Source organism: Arvicanthis niloticus, chromosome 15 (genome assembly GCF_011762505.2).
Source record: "Arvicanthis niloticus isolate mArvNil1 chromosome 15, mArvNil1.pat.X, whole genome shotgun sequence".
Taxonomy (NCBI): Eukaryota; Metazoa; Chordata; class Mammalia; order Rodentia; family Muridae; genus Arvicanthis; species Arvicanthis niloticus.
The window spans coordinates 33220763-33244274 of NC_047672.1; the positions used below are offsets into that span (position 1 = coordinate 33220763).

Here is a 23512-nt window from a genome sequence, read left to right on the forward strand (position 1 = left end):
CTGGCCTCAAACTCAGAAATCTACCTGCCTCTGCCTCCCAAGTGCTGGGATTAAAGGCGTGAGCCACCACTGCGCAGCCTTTCTGCACATTTCTGAATTTGGAAATAAAACATAACTTGAAAAAATGTGATATCTATCTATCTATCTATCTATCTATCTATCTATCTATAGCGGATATATCTGCTTAGTTTATTCCTAGAGGATGTTATCCAGTAAGAGTACTGTAGAGGCTGGGAACATAAGGCATGGAAACAAAGGCAGACAGATCTCTATTACTTTCAGGCCACCTTGGTCTACACAGTCAGATTCTTAAAAAAGAAGAGAAGGAAGAAGAAGAGGAAGAAGAAGAAAAGGAGGAGGAGAAGGAGGAGGAGACCATAGAGACATCAGACCTAGTGGTACATTCCTACAATCCCAGTGTTAGGAGATGAAGGTAAGATGATCAGGAGTTCAAGGTTATTTATTCTCAGCTACATAGTGAGTATGAGGCCAGATTCAAGAGGACCACAAATGCCCAAGGAGTTGCTAAGGAGTAAAGCAGTTGTCCAACATGTGCAAGGCCCTAGGTTCAGTCCCTACCATAGGAAGCCCAATAACATAGACCTGAAACACCAGGGACTCCTAAAAAAATTACTGCTAGGCATGGTGACACATGCTTATAATCCTAGCACTCAGGAGGCAGAGGCAGGCAGATCTCTGAGTGTGAGGCCAGTCTGATCTACTTACAGAGTGAGTTCCAAGCCAGCCAGGGATACATAGTGAGACCCCATCTGAAGGAAAATATTCATTAGTGTTATGTGTATACATGACATGTGTGTAGGGGAGCATGTGCCAAAGCACATGTGTGGAGGTCAGAGGACAACAACTTCTGAACTGACATCACCAGGCTTGTGCAAGAAATACCTCTGCCTGGTGAGCTACCTTGCCGGCCCAGCACTATGCTAATCTCTGATGCAGAGGATCATTTCTCTGAAGCTAATAATCATACTATAATTATGATTACAGGCTTTTCCCCCTTTGGGCTTCACAGTTTAAAAGAACAAATCCTTTGGGTATGGAGCCCAGGGAAGGACTGTAATACCTGCTGGAAGATGCCAGAGAAGGCAGAATATGGATGACTGACTAATGGCCTAGAGCAGGTGAGCTGTACTACCTGCTGTTTCCTGAGGTGAAGACCACATGGGTGACAGCCATGAGCAAGCTGGTTTTGTAATCAGAAAGCCTTGGGTGAGATGCTGCCACTGACTTACCCTCACTATCCCACCAGCTTTCCAACCTATAAATGAAAATAAAACTGCTGTCTCCCAGTTTGATGGAGGCTTTAGGAAGAATGAATAAACTGAGGCCTTAACGACACCTTTTTAGTAACATCATTACTGTGCCACATCCTTTCCTACCTCAGGCCTTTGCTTAAGACATTCTCTTAAGCAAAATGTATTTAGTGCCTTTACCCCCTTTATCCTCACTTAATCAAATTCTCCAAGATTCGGCCGAAATAAGTGTCATGAAACCTCACCTAAAATTAGGAGCTTCTTCTTCATTTACTATTGCTCTTTGGCCACAGCACCAAGCCTAGCTGTCTTCACCACAGCTGCTGCACCGTGTGCTCATTCCTCAGAGACTGCAGGCTTCTTAGGGGCTTAGCTAACTTTGATTTGATGACAGTGCCTGGCTTGTAAGAGGAGCCTTAGAAATGATAATGTAAGTTCTAAAATTCTGTGTGCTGTATGGGTATTTTACAACACTCTAGAGATAACTTATATAAGTCAATATATTCAAAATGTTTATGTCCATTTTACAAGATATAGTACATTATCTTGTATCTATAAGGATTAATATTACTGACTTACTTCATGGTGAGGTTTTGAAGGCATTTATTTAATCCTTAATTATATTAACTCTGCAAGGATGTATGATCTACTCTCCATTGCTTGATGCAAATCAATTATAAACTATTATGATCTGTAACAATAATGGAGCCTCTAAGAACAAGGCAAGGTCAAAAGTCTGTGTTACTGCTGAAGAAGAGCCTAACCCTTAGAATTACATATGTCAGTAACTGGCAAGTTACCAAACATTCTTGTTTATATTCCTCGCATAATGACTGAGTAAACAGAGACGGACTGCCTTTATGGTCTTGCTAAACCATGGAAGCAAATGGCTTTGAAGAAAACTAGGATTAGCAACACATCCAAGAAAATATATCATGCTGGCATCCTAAACATAACTTCTGTTTTCTTAGCGTAGGTTTTAACTAAAACAGACTTCACTTGAAAGCTACAATGTTACGCCCCTTTCTGTACTGTCTCTACAATAAAAACAATAGCTATTTCATCTGAGAACTTAGGGATATTAACACATGTGAACTTTGTAAGACATAAGAGACAGGTATATGTTCCAGTTAGAAACTTGATCCCAATATAACTACACTTCACTATAATGTGTTCTACAAGATCCATCCACAGCCAGAGCAGGAGTGACACAACCATACAATTATACTACAACAGCATTTAGGTGATGTGCTAGCAAGCTCACCAACTATACTTGCTCTGGAAACCATCTACATCAAAACAACTCAGAAGAAGCTTGCTTTTAACTCCAAAACCAGCTAAATGTCCTGTATGCCAGCTGTGTTCCTAGCAGTGGTGACTTGATAGTACGATCATAACCTCTGAGGCTATGCCAGATAACCCAATGAGCAAGCACACACTCAGAGTGGAAAAGACATAAAGTTAAGACTTCTAGAGGGCTGGTCGGTGGTGGCACACGCCTTTAATCCCAGCACTTGGGAGGCAGAGGCAGGTGGATTTCTGAGTTTGAGGCCAGCCTGGTCTACAGAGTGAGTTCCAGGACAGCCAGGGCTATACAGAGAAACCCTGTAAAAAAAAAAAAAAAAAAAAAAAAAAAGACTTCTAGAGGTCAAAGCCAGAAAAGCAGAAAAGTATACATACACAGAGAAGTCACTATATGGTACAAGTTTCAAGCATCTGGAACCTAGAGTCATAAGGCACAGGGCAATGAATTAGCAAATCCTTTGAGATTATTACTATGACTTACTTATTACTATGACTTACTATGTCTTAGGCAAATTACCTGATGACTCTAAAGATAAACTGAGGGGAATAGTGGACTGTGAAAGACCCAAACATTAAAGCCCAACATTTAGTATTTCTGATCCACTTAGTGTCTCTGAGGCCATAAGAAAAAGCAGTCATGACTCTTTAGTCACAGAAACTATTGGTCATTAGAGGCTAAAGTTCTCAGTCACCTGAATTCAAAGATCAATCTACTTAGTTATGAGGTTGGTTTGAATTGGTAAGCCTCAGATCTCCCATAATTGGTTATGGTTTGGATGTGTTGAAGACTTGGTGACCAGATTGTGGTGACCAGCAAAGTGGTTATTTGACCATGGATGAAAATCTGAAACCATGATACAAAATGACCTTCTCTTTATAAGCTGTTTACCTCAAACATCTTGTCAGAACAGAATGCGACAATACCTCTTCAAGCTTGAAATGCCAGTGCTAACAGAATAGCAGGATTTGAGCCCTCCGTCCTGTCTCACATCCCCACTCATGGGAGGACTCTTGCTTCTCAGTCCTCCCATGTTCTGAAGATTCAACATGATAAAGACTTAACAGGATTTAGGTTAGCTGCAACACTTACTGGGCTATCCTCAGGCAAACCAAATACCTTTTTAAGCCTTTGTTTCCTCATTTGTTAAAACATGATAATAATACTATCCTTATATTGTTGGTTTTTAAAACGTTTTTATGTGTGTGAGTATTGGCTTGCATATATGTATATGCACTTTATGTGTCTAGTGCCTGCAGAAGCCAGAGAGGGCATCAGATCCTCCAGAACTGAAATTACAGTAAGCTGCCATCTTGGTACTGGTAAGCAAACCTAGGTACTTGAAAAAGTAATAAGTGCTCTTAACTGTTGAGCCATCTTTCTAGGTCTTATATTTTTAAAATAAAGATTAATATATATGTTTACATAAACCTAGTACCAGGAAGCTACATTGCCCTTAACTAGGTATAGCAGAGGAGTATTAGATTGCCTGGCCAAACCTCTCCACTCACTGTGTAACTTGAGCAAATTACCTATTCTCCTTGTGCCTGTTTACTCATCTGTTAAAGGGAAATTTTAAGAGGATCGAGTAAGTTAATAAGTAAACAGCATAGTAGGGTGCTGGAGCAATGGCTCACTGGGTAGTAAGCTTCCTGGCAATCCACACAACCTCAGCTCGATGTCTGCAATCCAAATGGTACAAGGAGAAGACAAGCTCCAGGAAGTTGTCCTCTGACCTCCATATAAGTACCATTGCATATGTTTTACAAACACACACACACACACACAAAGATAAATAAAAACAAAAAAGCAGAGCCAGACATAGTGACCCACATTAGTAATCCCACTCAGGAGGCAGAAGCTGGAGAATAAGAAGCTCAAAGCTAGCCTGAACTAAATGAGACCTTGTATTAAAACAAACAAACATTGGTAAAAAGTACTTAAAAGAGCAAGGACAGCTGGACACTGCCAGGGCTATGTGAATTTTACTATCATTGCTAATAACATGTACAATTTGTTTCCAACATACCCAAATCCAGTCTTGAATTTTTGTTGTTTTGTTTTGAGACAGGGTCTCATGTAGCTCGGACTGGCTTCAAATTGTGTGTGTGTAACTATTCACATACACACAAACACATATAAATGAAAATGACCTTCTATTTCTGATCCTCCTGTCTCTACTTCCAAAGCACTGGGATTATAGGCTATAACACCAAACCCAGTTTTAAGTGGCTAGGAACCAGACCCAGGGCCTCTAGGCAAGTATTCTACCAACTACACCCTCAGCCTCAAGCCTATCTTTTCTTCTTACATGTAGTAACTTCACCCATTTAATCAAACCATGAATATTCACTGGTACCTACAATGTGCTTGCACCCTAGAGATAGTCTTTGCCTTCAAGATGACTACAGCCTAGGAAGAGAGATGTAGGTTCAATCTTTAGCACCAGCGGAAAAAATTAAAGATGGAGCTATCTAAGCAGAATAATTGTCTACCATGGACAGGGCCCTGGGTTCAATCCTCATCACTACTATAGTCAATCAATGAAAGGAAACTTATTCAAGAAAAAAGTCAGTAGAGGATATGACAACAGTTAGGGGTGTAGCAGCAAACAAGGTATATTTAAGTGGAAAGGAAAAGGAGGTCTAAGAGTTCTTGGAACATGGAGAGGAGTGGGGCTAACAGAAGGAAGAACATTCTACAATATTGCTTGATACATTTTTCTTCGTGATAGCAACTACTTGAAGTTGACCACAGTCGTGTCCATCTGAAGGCACATTTTGTATAATGTATAAATGTACATATACATTTTAAAGACATTATTAGAATCCCACTCTGACTTAGTCTCAGCTGATATCCAGAATGCTGAGAAGAGGCTTTGAGAAATAAGAACTGAGATCATTCCATTCATGGAGGCCTGTAGGGATGCTGAATTCACTTATACATACATAACTATCAGTAGCTTCTTTATTTTAAATCTAACCATGTCACTTTTTTCTTTATAATGCTCCAAAACTGCCCTACTGTACTCAAAGTCCCAAGTCCTCAGCATGTTTTGCCTCTGGTCTTCACATTCTCCTACCTCTACACAGTGAGCAAATGTTCACAGAACATAAATTTGTCTCTCAAATTTTACAGTGTGGTTGTAAATTCCTTCAGTATGAATTCCAGTTCCCAGTTCCCAGGCTAGGTTAAGAATGAATTCTCAGCAGCCTTAGCTACACAGTCAACCAGGCTTATAAGAAAACTTGTCTTACCATGCAAGCCTGAACCTTAGTTTGCATTCCTGGAACCCCTATAAAAAGCTGGGTGCAGTGGTGAGCATTTGCAATCCTAATGCTACTACAGAAAAACTTGGATCAGAGAGATAGGAGAATCCCAGAAACTCACTCACCTGGATGCAGCAGTACAGCAGCAAGACACAAGAGAATTCTTGTCTCAAAACAAACATGGAAGGCAAGAACTGATTCTGGAAAGTTGTTCTTTGACCTCCCCACACATGTCATGGCAAGCATATGTGTACACTCACATACCATACACATACAAAAATAAAAAGGTTAAACAAAGATTCAACTCTGCAAATTTCTGAACAACCCCTGCCACAGTACATATTAATGTTGATATGGTCATTTGCTTATTTCTACACTAGACTTTAAGGATTCTCTGAGATTAGTGTCTTATTCCTGTATTTCAAGTGGCTAACAGTTAGCAAACAGACAGTGACTGTAAGCTGTTCAGAGTAAGCAGCTAGCTGAGAGAAGATGATTCTAAGACAGGTACCACAAAGAGAGGAGGACAGAAAAGGAAACAGGTGTGAGCAGGACGTGACAAGACAAACAGAAACAAATATAACCAAGCTGTGACCATGTGTACCTTCCTGTCACTTGCTAATCCAACCAGGTTTCTTAGATAAGCAATTAAGCAATTAGAGACTGCAGTACACTCGAGCACCAAGCTACTGTCTTCCCTTGCTATTAAGTCTTTTAACCTGGGAGTGGAGTGTGGACTTAAACCCACAATTCTCCTGACAGAGCAGGCACAGACCTACTTAGGTCAGGGTTCAGTTCGCCTCAAACCTGCCTCAAAGAAAAGCCAAGGTTTACCTTAAAACTTCTGAATCCCTAAAAAAAAAAAAAAAAAAAAAAACAGAATGAGAAAGAATTTACACTCAGGACTCTCAATTTTATTATGGAATTGGGCGTTGAAAATGGCAGGTAAAATCCTGAAGTGTGTGGTTAAGTGTCCAGTGCAGAATTTGACTATATTATTTACTTTTAAATAAACTTTCTAGAACATGATTTATCTACATAAAAAGTATACTGGTGCCGGGTGGTGGTGGCGCACGCCTTTAATCCCAGCACTTGGGAGGCAGAGGCAGGCGGATTTCTGAGTTTGAGGCCAGCCTGGTCTACAGAGTGAGTTCCAGGACAGCCAGAGCTATACAGAGAAACCCTGTCTCGGAAAAAAAAAAAAAAAAAAAAAAAAGAAAAAGAAAAAAAAAAAGGAAAAAAGAAAAATGAAAGTACACTGGCCCACATCTTTAATCCCAGCTCTCAGGAGGCAGAGGCAGTCGGATCTCATGAGTTTGAGGCCAGCCTGGTCTACAAAGTGGGGCCAAGACAGCTAGGGCTATTACACAGAGAAACCATATGTGACAGAAAAAAGAAAAGAAAAAAAAAATCAAAAGGTTGTAGCTTGATAAAATTTTGAAGTCACAACACTTATATCTCACTCCCAGAGAAGAACATTTCCAAAACCAGAGTTCTCAAGGTTAAGGTAGCAATGCAGCTTTATAGTAGACTGCTTGCTGACAGTGCATAAAACGCCACAAAGTCAGTGTCTGAGAAATAACTAACGTCCCTTAGATTCCATAGCATGTACCTACGGTGGTGGTGGAGATGAAACATCTGTCTGTAATTTTTTTTTTCTTTTAGATCTGGTCTAACTACATAGTCTTGAATGGCCTGGTATTGTCTATACCACAATTCAACCCTCCTGATTTCCAGGATAAAGGCATATAACATCATGCCTAGTTTTGTCTTTGACTTTTGATAATACTTTGGGGCACCCTAAGTGTTTGGAAATCCTTTGTAATCAACATGGATTAAGGAGAGGTTCCCCCCCCCCCATCAAAACCTTATAGTTAAGTAAATGATCTCAGATTAATCATGTTTATATAGAACACACATCTTCTGTATAATCCATCTCTAGGTAGTTCATAATAATTAATAAAAAGTAAAAGCTATATGGTAGTTATACTGTATTGTTTGGGGGAATAATAATGACAAGAGAAAAAGTCAAAGTATTCAGACACACTTTTATCTTTAATATTTTCAGTCTGAAGTCAGTGAATCCACAAATGTATACTCGGGGAATACAGAGGGCCAACTGCTGAGTACGACTATTCTCATGAGACTAACAAGACTTGATGGTTCCAAAATTGCTGGTGCATTTTCTAATTTTCGACATTAAGGATATACAACATTGCTCATCTATTAAGAGAAAAATAAATGTGTAGTAGACAGAATAATGCCAATAATATATTTATATTATTAGATATAATTATATATTAACATACAGGAGTAAACATAGAGAGCTTTGTAAATCTGGTGGTAAAGAGATGAAAGAATTTATATCTGAAATAGGTCTCCCCTTCCACACTATGAACCATGAGACAATGACATCAATGTGAAAGAAGGGGACTGTAAGAGAACCAAGCGGGTGGGTAAAGCATTGGTTTAAAGTGAGAGAAGTGGCAGATAGTAATTGGAGATAGGTAAGGATCAGTCAAGCCAATCTCTTCCTAAGTAGGGCAGCAATCTCTGCAGAATGGTGTGATAAAAATACTCTCAGGGAAGATGGCGCTGTGTGTGATACTTTCAAGGGAGAACACAGCAGCCAGAAATGAGAACAATTTAAAATTAGCCTTAAAGTAACCACAATCTGGATCTCCAGATTATACAGAAGAAAAAGACAGACTTGAGAAATCATGGGAAAGAAGAACTAGCAGACAGACACTTCAGGTGTACTATTGAGATTCCACACACCGACAGCTCTACCAACAGTCCTGATGTCTGTGACAAGCACTACTGTCACCTCTCTACCTGCCACTCTCATGTTAAAAAATGAATCGGGGCTGGAGAGATGGCTCAGCGGTTAAGAGCATCAACTGCTCTTCGAGAAGTACTGAGTTCAATTCCCAGCAACCACATGGTGGCTCACAACCATCTGTAATGGGGTCTGATACCTTCTTCTGGTGTGTCTGAAGAGAGCAATGGTATACTCATATAACAAATAAATAAATCTTAAAAAAAAAAAAAGGAATCCAATTACTTTGCAAAACTTCATTAATTTTTCAGCTTTCTTCATGATAACCACATATACAATAGTTCATGAGTTCCAAAGCAAATCAATCAAGCATAACCATCATTAGAAAGTGGCTATTTTTGCATCCTAGTATAAGCTACTTATTTAAGATACAAAAATACAAGAAGCAAAAATTGTTGACTCCCTTTTTTGTTTGAGACAGGGTCTCTCTATTTTGTAGTTCTGGCTGTCCTGGAACTCACTATGTAGACTGGACTGGCCTCAAACTCTCAGAAATCCTCCTGTCTTGCTGGAATTAAAGGCATGTGACACCTGGTACAACTAGTAAATTATTGACTCTTAAAGAAGATCTAAAGATCTAAAGGGTTAGGATGCAGCTTGATGGTGTCGAACACTTGCCTAGCCCCTAGGTACAATCCCTAGCACTGCAGAAAAACAACTGAGTGAATTTTTTCATGTCATCTAAAGTCACTTATTGTCTAGTAGCAAACTTCTGAAGCTTGTATTTATGAGTAAGCTATAGCGTCTGTTTGGTGCTTTAAAACCCATGCAGACAAATATGCAAAGCACACTGACTCTTGTTTGAAGCAGTTACATTCCACAAAGCTGGCATGTGTGGTGGTGGCTCACACCTTTAATCTCAGCACTTGGGAGGCATTGGCAGGTGGATCTCTGATTTCGAGGCCAGCCTGGTCTACAGAGTGAGTTCCAGGACAGCCAGAGCTACACAGAGAAACCCTGTCTTGAAAAACAAACAAGCAACTCCCCAAAAAACCAAAAAACTAAAACAAAAATTTAAAAGAAGCTGTCATGAACACTGAACTTCCCAATAATAAAAAACTACTTCTAGGAAAAATACAGAGTTAGGCATACGTGATCAACTAATAGATAATCTTGTTTTAGGAGTACTTCTGATTACTGGGGACTTTTGTTTGTTTCTGTACTAGAGATTGAACCAAGGTCATTGGGTATGCTAAACTTCTATGTACTGTCACATGACACATTCACAGCTCAGAAAGTGTTTAAAGACATCTTATTTAATATATATTAAATTCATAAGTTCAAACCCACAGTTAGTAGCACTATATATGTAACTAACATGTTTTCTTTTAAAAATGTTCTTTAGATTTATTTATTTTATGTGTATGTTGTTTTGCCTGCATATTACACACACACACACACACACACACACACACACACACACACACACTCTATGTGCATACCTGGTCCCATGGAGGCTAGAAGCATTGAATCCCCTGGATTTACAGATGGTTGTAAACCACCACATGGGTGTTAGAGATTGCATCCAGGTCCTCTGCGAGAGTATCAAGTGCTCTTAACCACTGAGACATCTGTCTGGCCAGCCCCAGTGTTTTCTGGGTAACACACAGTATAGGCCTTTTTGTGTTTAGGAACATGAGACAGCACTTTAGTACTGGCTGTCATTTATTTTTAAATTTTATTTACTTTGGTGTTCTGCCTCCCTGTATGTCTGTGTGAGGGTGTCAGAACCGCCCCCCTCCCCTAACTGGAATTACAGATAGTTGTGAACTGCCATGTAGGTGCTGGGATTTGAATCTGTATCCTTTGGAAGAATAGCCAGTGCTCTTACCACTGAGACATCTATCCAGTCCTGGCAGTCATTTTAAATAATAAAACTACAAAAACAAAACAAAACAAACAAAAATGCCACCAAACCCTCAAACAACAACCACTAACTAGATCACCTTGTTTGACCTCAACTGAGGACATGCATGCTAGATGACTCAATTTTTTTTTTTTTTTTTTTTTTGATTTATACATACCCCTGAAGGAACCCAAAAGAACTATGGGAATTTGGAAGCTACACATAAATGTTAGTCAGCAGGTGTGTCCTAGTTTAGTTCTGTTGCTTTGATAACACGCTGACCAAAACCACCATGGAAAGGAAAGTGTTTGTTTAGCTTAACAAGTTAAAACTGCATCACTGAAGAAAACCAAGGCAAGGAACTCAAGGCAGGAACCCAGAGACAGACTGGAGCAGAGACTATGGAGGAATGTTGTTTACTGGCTTGCTCCCTCTGGTTTGCTCAGCTAATCAAAAAAAAAATTTTTTTTAAACTTTACTTTATGTGCATAGGTGTTGTGTCTGTATGTATATGCATGTGTGTTATGTACATGCCTCATGCACACAGAGGCCAGAAGAAAATGTCAGATGCTCTGCAACTAACAGACTTACAGATGGTTGTGAGTTATCATGTGAGTACTGGGAATTGAACCCAGGTCCTTTGGAAGACTAGTCAATTCTCTTAACCAGTAAGGCATTTCTCTAGCTTCTTGCTAAGCTACTTTTGTTGACAGAAATATAGAACTAGAAAGCCTGGCTAGTTAGGCTTCAGAAAGAAGTTTTGAGAGTACATCAAGGACTCTATCAAGGTTTTAAGCATGATATTGTGGATTAAAAATCTAAGGAAGAGCAAGTTCCAGAATAGCTAAGAATACACATAGAAACCCTATCTCAAAAATCAAACCAAACCAAACCAAAGAAAACAAACCAAAATCTGTAGAAGTGAAGCCCTTGCTTTACTGGGATGACTGATGCAGGATAGCTGGGGTTGAGAAATCACCAATGATTAAGAAAAGACCAGCATTATTTAGGTAAAAATCTTCTGGGAAGTATTTCCTCAGGGTTAGTACAGAGAAGCTGTGGTTCAGAGGGGGTCATGACTGTATCGCAAGCTGGCAAATAAACTTGATAATGTCTAAGTGTCTTCTCCCATGTGGTAGTAGTTTTTGTGGCATGAGAGCTCAAGATTGAGAGCAGCTGAGACTTGGCAAAGGCTATAGGTGAAGGTACAGCCCCAGTTTCAGTGGACACCTCGGAATTGAGGGGTTATGGAGGGAAACTGAGGCCTGGAACCATGTGGTCAAGTTGAAGTACCTGAAGAAAGGCCAAGAGGCCACTGGTAAAGGTGCAATCTTAGTTGCTGTGGAGACCCTAGCATACCGGAGACTATCAAGGACAGTGGCAGTAGTGCCAGCCTGAGCCTACAGATAAACTAGTGTGTGGGGCAGATGGCAGAGCTGCCTAAGGTCTCTGGAGTCCAGAAGACAGTAAGTGAGTTCCAGATGGTGAACAATGAACTACAGGATATTCTTTACACTCTAGGATGTTGGTTTTGCTTTGATTTTATTCTAAGTGTTCCCTGGTTCTGCTATTCTCTTGGAACTAGAAAGAATGTAACTTATTTTAGATTTTATAGGAGCCCACAGTTGGGATATTGGATTTTTAAAGAGATCTTAGATTTTTAGAGTGTTGAAAAATTTAAAGACTGTTGGACTTTCTAAGTTGGACTGTGTTTTATATTATGATGTTAACATGAGCTCTTGGAGACAAACAAAAAAAAGGTTATGATTGAATAGTAGTATGTTTGTGTATTAAGCTAAAAAAAGGTCAATTGTGCTGGTTAGTTTCTGTCAACTTGAAACAAACTAAAATCCTGAGAGAAAGGCAACTCAATTGAGGAATTGTATCCATTAGCTTGGCCTATGGACTTGTCCCCAGTGCCATCTCTGGGCAGGTGAACTTGAGCTGTAAAAAAGTAGCTGAATGAGTAAAGAGAACAAGATATTAAGTATGATTAAGTATTATTAAGTATTACTTAATATTAAGTATTATTTCCCCAGGGTCTCTGCTTCAGTCCCTCTCTAGATTCCTGCCTTGAGTTTGTAGCCTTGGCTTTCCTCAGTGATGATCAACTATAAACTGTACACCAAATAAACCCTTTCCTCCCCAAGCTGGTTTTAGTCAGTTTTTATCACACCAATAGGAATTATATTGGTCTGAATGAGAATGGCCCCCATAGGCTCATATATTTGAATACTTGGTTCTCAGTTAGTGGAATTGTTTGGGAATGAATCGGACATGTAACCTTGTTGGAAGAGGTGGGGTTTCAAACGCTCTATTCCCAGTTAGCTCTCTCTGTGTCTCATGTTTGTGGATCAGATGTACGCTCTCATGTAAGTTGATGCCCCAGACTATGCCTGCCTGCTGCCGTTCTCCCTGTCATGATAGTCATGGATTCTAATCCTTTTGAACTGTGAGCCACAGCAAACATTTTCTTCTAAAAGTTACCTTGAACATGATGTTTTTTTCACAGCAACAGAAAAGTCACTAAGACAGAAACAGGTAGGATAGTAGGCAAATTTGCAAATAAAGACTGAAAATAGAAGGCACTGGCTGACACTACTTTCCGCTCTCTGGATGATTTCAAGGCAATTTTACTCTGATTTAAAAGGTTACAAGTTGATTCTTGCCTGAAAGGGCTACAGATATCTCTCATGAGGTCCATAAATCACTTTAAATTTTGTTTCTAAGCACAGTTTTCTACAATAAAAATGTTCTAGCTAAACTTGTCTGCCCTGAGTTATGGATATGGCTTAATGGTAGAGTTTGCCTAGCACACATGAGGCACTTGGGTTTTCTTCCCAGCATGACAAAACAAAAGAAATCTTCTAATATTAAAGCAATGCTAACATTGCGAAGCCTAGCTGTAAGAGAAAGTCTTAATGTTACCCACAGTGAAGGTTTATGAAAATCTACATTCAAACTCCCAAGACTACCCTTGCTTGAGGTATTCAGTTGTTGAAAATAAGCCAAGCACACAGATAGATCAATATAACCTAGGTAGTCTACTATATTTCCTCACTGAAACGTTTCCATCTCTTGTTCATATTATTACATAGAAGATTGTCTTTCAACTTCTTAACACCAAACCCCACAAGCTTATAAACACCCATTCTTCCTCTCCTTTTTTCCTATTTTCTTTTGGAGAGAGGATATTTATTATGGATCTTGGACAAGCCCTGAATTCTCCATATAGCCAAGAATGATTTGGAACTTTTGACCCCTCTGGTCCAGCTCCCAGGGCTAGGACTGCAGGTATATATTACCACCTCCAGTTCCCTTCTGTTTCAATGGAAGAGGAAGGATTCTTTGGATCAAACTTTCTCATCCTTGGAGACTATTCTCTGCTGTCAACAAACTCCTGTCCTGTTTCTCCCTCCAACTTTTCAGTTTCCAGTGGCTTCTGCTCATTAGCAGAGAGTATGCTCAGGTCTCCTGTCCCCAGCCATAAGTTCACTACCAGCCAGCTCAGCTACTGCTCTCTGCATCTCGCTTCAGAGCCAATATCTTTACTTTCTACAATGTCCTCTCCTAGTGGTCTTCAGTTCACTGCCAATCTCCTGCAACTATTTGTGCTGTGGTCACTAAGTCCTTGTTGCTAACCCTTGTATTTCTCAGCTTAGTTCCCATGTCTGTATTGTGCACTCCTTGAAAGGTACCCTTTCCTCCGCCTCTATATGCACCTTTCTTCTCATCCCCAAGCTACCTTTCTTCTTAGTTTCCTTTCAGCTTTTTTCTTGTAGTCCTTTACTTGAAGGAGCTCTTGAAGATTCTATTATAGTCTACTTCTTCATAGTAAACATTTTCTTACCCAAATTTATCATTTTATCTATTCTCTTTTTGCTTGCTTGTTTGTTTGTTTTGGCAGTGTGTCCTATAGTTCAGATTGATGTCAAACTTGCTATATTGCCAAGAATGATGTCCAACTGATCCCCCTACCTTCTGAGTGCTAGAGTTAGAGGCATGTGACACCATGGCCAGTCTTTCATTTATTTGTAATATGCAAGTAATTTCCAAAACTTTATCTAAACCCTATGAGCTTTAGCCTCAGCTAATGGCCTTAGTCTATGATGTCCCTGGTAGGTATTCTCATTCTGACATGGCTGGTTGTTTGCCTACTTTTTCTAGCAAAGATTTTTTTTTTTTTTTAAGTAAACAAGGCTGAGAAAATGGCTCAGTGCTTACTGAGTGCTAAAGGTGCTTACTTTCAAGCCTGACAATCTGAGTTCCATCCCTAGTAGAGGGATGGTAGAGGAGAAACTGATTCTTTCATGTTGTCTTCTAACCATTACATGTACAAGCACAGTGTGGGTACACACAAAAATACATACATAAATGTAATAAAGTAGATGAATAAAAGTCATGAGGGCTACTATGAAGGAAATTACCAATATGCAAAAGTATAAAAGAAGTCACTTGAGCAAGAATCATCACAGAGGGCATTTTAAAGACAGCAGCATCAGAAAAATCAGAGAACACTTATTCTATGAAACAAAGGCAATATCAATTGCAAAGACCTGAAGTAAGAAAAAACATGTTAACAGAATTAAAAAAAAAAAAAAAAAAAAAAAAAAAGCTTGTGTGGCTAGAATTTAGTGATTCAGTGGGAGAATGAGTTTCCTCACTCCAGGCAGCTCACAACTGTAACTCCAGCTCCAGGTGACAGACATCCTCTTATAGCCTCTGAGGGCATTAGTATGCACATGCATGTATAGATACATAAAACACACAAAATAAATCTTTTCTTTAAAAGATAAAGAACTTGGATTTTGACCTTTGACTGTTACTTGGTTGGTAGAGTGCTTCTCTGGAGTGCAGGCAACTCTAGATTGGATTCACAGCACCGCATAAAGCAGGCACAGTGATATAGGGGCACGTGCCTACAATCCAAGCACTTGGGAGGAAGGGGGAGGAGGAGGAAGAGAAGGAAGAGGAAGAAGAGAAGGGTCAGAAGTTCAAGGTTATCTCAGGGACACAGGGAATTCCATGCCAGTCTAGACTACAGGAACTTGGTTTTATACTAAATTTAGCAGGTGCTAGTATAGAATTTTAAGCAAGGGAGTGACATAGGACAATTTATACTTAACTTATCCTGCTGTATGGAAAATGGATTAGAGACAGGCAAGCAGAGAAGCTTGGTCAGAAGCTGATACAACAGATCAAGTGAAAGACATGACACCTGGGCAGGCTGACAGCAATGAAGACGGAGGGAAGCAAACAGATGTGCAGTGATGCTGAGGGCAGAACTTATCAGTCTTGCTTACAGACTGGAGGTAAGAGGTGAGAAAATGAAAGAATGACTTGATTTTACACTGAACCATTAAGCTGAGGATGATTTACTGAGTAAATCTTTGGCAGGGTAAAGAAAACTTCATTAGAGAAGTCAAAAGTTCCACTGTGAACATGTGAGGTCTAAAATATCTCTATAACATTTGCTTTTTAATATTTCTGTTGTTCTGAGGCAAGGTCTCACTGTATAGTCTAGGATGGTCTGGATACCCCCCTGGAAACAAGGCTGGTCCCTCAGAGCCATGGCAACCCTCCTGAGTACTGGAATTGCAGGCCTGCACCATCGCACTCTGCTCCCTGTGAAACATTTACAGGGACACAGAATACAGGCAGGTATGAGAGTGCGGAGCTCAGGAAGAGGCCTCACTGGAAATAGCACAACACTACGATGGTCCATTCCAGTGACAGATGTAAGTCCTTATGTTCTAGTTCTCACCTGAGAGCTTCAACTTTTATTGTGCAAACCAGGTTGTTTCAGGATTACTTTTTACCCCCTGCCCTACCACTTACAGTCTGAGTCACTGAGATAACAGACTCACTTTGTTCATTCTCTAAAAAATGTTCACCAATGCTCAACTGTCCAAGATCTGTCCTGTCAACTTTCTTCAGTAAAACTGATATTCCATTTTCAAGAGATAAAGGGGGGAGGGAGGGAAAGAAGGAAAGACAACAGAGGCTAGTTTACTTTGTAATTCCACCTCACGTAACTTGGGAGGCAGAGGCAGGAGGATCACCAGTTCAAAATACCAACCTGGGCTACATAGTGAAAGCCTATCTCAAACAACAACAAACAAAAACAAAAAACAAAGAATTTTGAGCCAGAATTGGTATTTAATAAACTTAATACTTTTAATTCATCAGAGACAGTCTAAAAGAAATTGGAAAACATTGTCTTTAATTTTAGATTTCAAATTTTAAATATTTTTATCTCAACATGTCTACAGTGCTCCTACAATCTTTATTATTTTTAATTGTGCATGTGCACTATGTGTGTGATATGTAAGTGTGAATACAAGTGCCTTCAAAGGCCAGAGACATCATGGATGCTGAACAGAAGGGTCCTCTGAGAGAGCAGTATGTTCTCTTAACTGATGAGCCATCTCTCCAGCACCAGAAACAAATCCTCACCTGTAAACTGATAGACAGTATTCCAGCCCCACTGCCTTGCCTTTACACTGCTGTGATAGACAGTATTCCAGCCCCACTGCCTTGCCTTTACACTGCTGTGATACAGTAGTCCAGCCCCACTGCCTTGCCTTTACACTGCTGTGATACAGTAGTCCAGCCCCACTGCCTTGCCTTTACACTGCTGTGATAGACAGTAGTCCAGCCCCACTGCCTTGCCTTTACACTGCTGTGATAGACAGTAGTCCAGCCCCACTGCCATGCCGTTACACTGCGGTGATAGACAGTAGTCCAGCCCCACTGCCTTGCCTTTACACTGCTGTGATAGACAGTAGTCCAGCCCCACTGCCTTGCCTTTACACTGCTGTGATAGACAGTAGTCCAGCCCCACTGCCTTGCCTTTACACTGCTGTGATACAGTAGTCCAGCCCCACTGCCTTGCCTTTACACTGCTGTGATAGACAGTAGTCCAGCCCCACTGCCTTGCCTTTACACTGCTGTGATAGACAGTAGTCCAGCCCCACTGCCTTGCCTTTACACTGCTGTGATAGACAGTAGTCCAGCCCCACTGCCTTGCCTTTACACTGCTGTGATAGACAGTAGTCCAGCCCCACTGCCTTGCCTTTACACTGCTGTGATAGACAGTAGTCCAACCCCACTGCCTTGCCTTTACACTGCTGTGATAGACAGTAGTCCAGCCCCACTGCCTTGCCTTTACACTGCTGTGATAGACAGTAGTCCAGTCCTACTGTCTTGCCTTTACATTGTTGTGCTGGAAGTTTTATTTACCATTGCTCATGTGTGAAAAGGTACTAGGAGTCCCCCCCTTCCCACACACACACACACCAGGAAATCACAAGACCACACTTGGAGAGTCTCATTGTGAGGCCTGTTAACTAAAAAAAGGCTCTTTGGAGGAAGTGGGCATGACTGATTGTCACCTGCAAATAGCTATGTTAGAAAGGTCAGCTCATTCTTACAAGTGTATACCCTAACCATTCATAATCTACCACTGCAAGGGGATTTTCGTGCCACCTTCCCCTTCATTTCCGGGGCTTTTCAAAAGACTTTTCACAAAATACTAAAACGTCATTTGTCTTTTTTCACTTTTCATTCTCTCACTAATACAGATAGGCTTTCTAGAAGCTGTAGGATATTTGATAATGTCATTACTATCATGTATAAATGCTCTCATCACTTCTGCAGTGCTCTTACCATCTTCAGCCACACCCACTACAACCCCTGTAGCTGTACCTATAAGCTGTTGCTTTCAACTCAATAGTTTCTCAACCTAAGTAGAAACACAAAAAGTTAGTATATACTGATGACTTAAATGTTTATAACTTTTATAAATATTTCCTTTAAAATTGTTACTATTTTAGAATTTAATAATATGCTAAAATAAGAAGAGTATATTGTTTTTTGACATTTTAAAAGGTACAGTTATTGCCTGTTGTTGTTGTTTTGTTTTTTGTTTTGCTGGGCTGCGGTGGCACATGGCTTTAATCCTAGCACTTAGGAGGTGGACTTAAGTTTGAGGCTATACTGGACTACAGAGTGAGTTCCAAGACAGCCAGGGCTACAGAGAGACCCCGTCTCAAAAAAAAAAAAAAAAAAAAAAAAAAAAAAAAAAAAACTAGTACTTTTTAAAAAAAGAAATATACCAAAAAAGAATAGACTAACATATTCAGTGAATTTTATGACTGATAGAAAAATCTACTCTAAAGAAACAAAATTTGTAATGAAATATACAATCTACAGTTTCTCTATGACTCTGCAATTCCAAGTTGGCCTGGAACCTGCAGTCTAGGCTCTCTAAGTGCAGACTTGTTTCCATTCCTGGATCTGTTCTTTTTGTCTTTTCTTGGTTCCCTCCCTCTGTCTCTCTCCATGTGTGGTATACCCACTCAGTGTATGCAGGGGCTTGCATCCATGCATGGTAACACAGAAGACAAAGTAGAAATTAGAGCATCTTCTCAACTGCTTTCCACCATATTCCCTTGAGGTGGTGTCTCTCACTGAACTTGTGACTGTGGTGCCACAGGAGGAGGCAGACCTTTTTCCTCTATAGCGCTCTACATGACTGCCCTGAGATAGGGTCACTAAACTGGAAGTTCACCATTTTGGCTAGGTTAGCTGGCCAGCAAGAGAGTCCTTAGGGTCTACCTGTCTCTGCCACCCAATGCTAAGGTTACAGGTGTGGCAGTCATGCCTAGCTTTTCACGGAGGTGCCGAGAACTCTCATTCAGGTCCTCATGTATAGGGAATAAATATAAGTACTCTCACCTAGCCCTTCCCCTTTATCACTAAAAAACCAACTGAGACATAAGAAATTAGAAATAAGTAATTGTTATGGGATTTGTACAACAAAGTGATCTTGTTCTTAACAAAACTAGCTCTTATTTCCTTTTTAAAGATTTTGATTTTGAGAGAAAAAGTGTATATGAGTGTGTGTAGGAATCCACAGAAGACAGAAGATCAATTAGAGAGATGTCTCAATGGTTAACAGCACTGTCTGCTCTTTCAGAAGTCCTGAGTTCAATTCCCAGCAAGTACACAGTGGCTCACAACCATCTATACTGGGATCTGATGTTCTCTTCTGGCATGCAGATGTACATGCAGATAGAGCACTCATATAATAATAATAATAATAATAATAATAATAATAATAATAATAATAATAATAATAATAAAACCAAATAAGACAGAGGATCCTCAGAACTGGAATTACTGGTGGTTGTGAGCCACCTGATATGGGACCAAGCTCAGAAACTCTGCTAAAAACAGTAGTCCATGCTCTGCTCTTAACTAATGAACCATCTCTCTAGCCCCTAGTGCTTAATTCTGGTCAGCAGCAATCCCATTTACCCATTATCTGCATGTTCCACACCACACTGTATAATCTAAGGAAACCAAATCTCTACAGAAGAGTGTGTTCTAACCCTCTACATCCAATGAGGCCCTTCAAGAAACATGAGTCCCAAGCTTGAAAACATGCAATAGAAGCCATCTATATAGCAAAATCATTGAAGACATTTTGCTCTAGGGATAACTGATTTGACGAACTCTCAAAACTTACTTACAAGTCATCAATGTGCCACCAAGAACATAACAAAAAGAGATTATAGAAGTGTTGAGGTTTGTATGTGCAATGTCCCTCATGGGCTGAAGTGTGAACACTTGCTCTCCAGCTGCTGGCACTATTTTCTAAGACTGTGAATCTTTAGAAGGTGGAGCCTTGCTAGAAGTTAGTCACTGGAAGTGAGCCTTGGTTTTTATGGTCATGTTTTACTTCCTGATCTGCCAAGGTGTGTGGAGGGGTGTCTATTGCACACCCTTGCCACCATGGCTGTGTTCTCCTCTCTACACTGAACTGTATCCCCCAAACTGTAAACCAAATCAAACCCTTCCTCCTTAAGTTCCTTTTTGTCAGATATTTGGCCACAGCAACAAGAAAAGTAATAACAAAGTTTATCCAGGTGCAGTCTCGGTTTTGGAGGCTAGTTTTCTCCCCAGTAAAGTCACTTCTGTTACGATATCTAAGAATCTCTAATGTTCTAACTGCCTATTGCTCAGACTTCTCAGATCATCTATTATGGTGACTAACACACGCCTAGTGATTACGATGAAGTCAATCTAAAATTTTTATATATCAAGGCAGTAAAATTAAATGAATGACGACACACACTAAAAAGAAATGCCTACAGATTAAAGTTCTCTACTTATAAATTCCTAAATGTTGAAGCCAAACATGGACATAAAGAATAAAAATGTAAAATTAGTAAATAAAGTCCAAATTTTAAAAAATCCACTCAAGCTTATTCGGATGAAGAGGGAAGGCAGAGCTTTATCTGAATACAAATAAATGTAGACTATGTTCAAACTAAACTCAGTGAGTATCATTCTATGTTAAACTGGAAAGAATGACCACAGGCAATATTTCAAGAAGGTGGACCTGAGAAGTATGTGTTACACCCAGAGACTGGAGAAGTGGCTCAGAGGTTAGGAGCACTGGCTGCTTCCAGAGGACCTAGGTCCAGTTCCCACGGCAGCTCAACTGTCTAACTCCAGTTCCAAGAGACCTGACATTCTCTTCTGTCCTCTGAGGGCAACAGGCATGTGGTACACAGCCATGCTTATGAGCAAAGAGCAAACACATACATGGAGGCAGGAGTAGTGGTTCACTCCTGAAATCCTAGCACTTGGGGGATGGAGGCAGGATATGGAGCCCAACATTAGCTGGATTACATGAGGCTCTGTCTAAAAAAAAAAAAAGGAGTTAATACTCAACCCAAAGAACCTATTCTGCAGGTACTGGCTCAAACATCACTTCTTTTAATATCCCCTGATGGAGCTCAGGCCCATCATTCTGTACCCATTTCCTTTGTTTTCTTCAATTTCCCATCACTGCTTAAAAACACTTACTTTTTGCTTTTCCCTTCTAGAATCTAAGCCTCACGAGGACAGACACCTTGCTTACGTTACTCACTCAGTGTAGCGCCTCATATATTCAGATAATATACATTCGCTGAAAATGATACAGCTTCTGCCACGGAAAGCCTAAAAGTCCTGAAGCAAGGGAGATTAAACTAACAATGCAAGAGTTGGGGAATACTACTGTACATCTGTGGGATCTGGGCACACTGTGAAAAGAACACCAGGTTGAGGTTTTGAAGACATAATGAGATATATCTAACTCCTCACACCTCCAGAAATGTCATGGTGCTTTTCATCTCTATGTCTTTAAGAAAGGTAGTATGCCAAAAGGGAGTCTATTTATGGAGTTCATTTGGCATTCCAAATACAAGATAGTTGGCCGTGTATTACCTCACTTAATCCTTTCAACAACCTATGTGGTAATCGCTTTCTGTTATCACCATTCTCACAATTGAGGAAACAAGCAGGCCTGTCAAGTGACTAACCCAAGATCGAGGCGAATCTGAGGCAGTCCTACCACACAAACCCAGGCACCTTTGCACCCTTTATCTCAAGTGGCCTAGCCTCAGATGTTTGCTGAACATGTGCAGTCCTTTAACCCTGAACCACCTTGGTGCCAAGAATCCCTCTTCTACAGCATTCTTATGCAACAGGTAAAAATGCTAGTGATTAGATTCTGAGAAACGGAATTGAGGGATCAGTGTGAATAACTAAATATACAACTGAGTTAGTGTTGAAGAAAAGTAGGTCATTATTCAAACTTAGGAGAAACAGAGAGATAGTAAGGCAAGTCTCAGTTGTGTAGAATATCACTCATGGGTTTAGATCTACTTTCCTCCTTTCACAAAACAGAGTGGAGCAAAAAGGTTTTCTTTGTTTGCTTGTTTGATGGAATGTCACCTCTGCCTCGAAGAGCCACCTGGAGCATCTTGTACAGTCCTATCTCATCAGTAACCTGGCTTCTTTACCAGCATGAAAACAACTCATGTCTATTCAGCACAGAGTTGGGCTGGTAAGAAAGTGGTATCATATATCTACACACAAAATCTGCAATTTCATTCCTTGGTTCAGACTTAGGTCTTTGTCTAATGGTTATTCTAAGCATCAAGGTTTTCCTTGGTTTATAAACCATAGCTCTAATAATTAGAGAAATGTAAAAAGAACCCAAAGTTTATCCTTTTCATTTTATTTACAGATAAGAAACTGAGGCCCATAGCTTATGTTACCTGTCACAAACACCAGATAATTAGAAAATACCTGGAACCTCAAGATAAAAGTTATGTGGGACACATTGGAGTTATGGTCTTTTTCTACCTACAGAGAAAAGCAACCAGCAACCTGTGGCAGAATACTCTTAGTGGAAAAAAAAAAAAACAACCCAGCATAACAGCTTAATTTAACCTGCTGCAACTTTTGAAGACGTACTATATTACTTTAAACTATGTGTAGGTGTGTGTGTGTGTGCACATGGTATGTGCATGTGAGCACAGATGTCTGAGAAGGCAAGAGACAGTAGATCATGGAGCTGGAATTACAGGTGGTGATCTACCTAACATGGGAATGGGTTCTCCAGAAGAGCAGTGGTATTCTTAACCACTGAGCTATCTCTTCATCCCTGTGTAGGAGTCAAGGGATCTGCCTTAGAAATCTGATGACAGCAATAGTCAGTCTATGTCTAACCCTTTCCTTCTGCAGCTGATCATTCTCTCTGGAGGAAAGTCTTGTTTGTGTATTCCTTTCTAGAGCCTCCTTGTGGACAGGCCTGTTGTTTCTTTTACAAATGGCAGTATCTCACCACAGAGCTCTACTCTCAGTTTTCTTCTCAGTAGCTATAGAGAGTCTCTGTCTTTAACTTTTGCATGTTTCTCCATTTTATAAATATATCCAATATTTACTTAACCAGTCACCAAGCAATAGACACTTCAATTGTTCCTATCTTTTACAATCTGTTACTATGATATAATGCTATAAAATTCTTTTTTAAGAGAATTTTTGGTCAGGTGTGGTGGCACACACCTTTAATCTTAGCACTTGGATGGCAGGGGCATGTAGATCACTGTGAGTTCAAGGCCAGCTTGGTCTACCATAGTGAGT

The 23512-nt window shown here is 40.1% G+C and overlaps 1 protein-coding gene across 2 annotated transcripts in view; it reads right to left on the reverse strand.

Moving 5' to 3' along the window:
• Nucleotides 1-23512, reverse strand: part of Ahcyl2 (adenosylhomocysteinase like 2) — a 157205-nt gene that overhangs the window by 62989 nt on the left and 70704 nt on the right. The window lies entirely within an intron of this gene.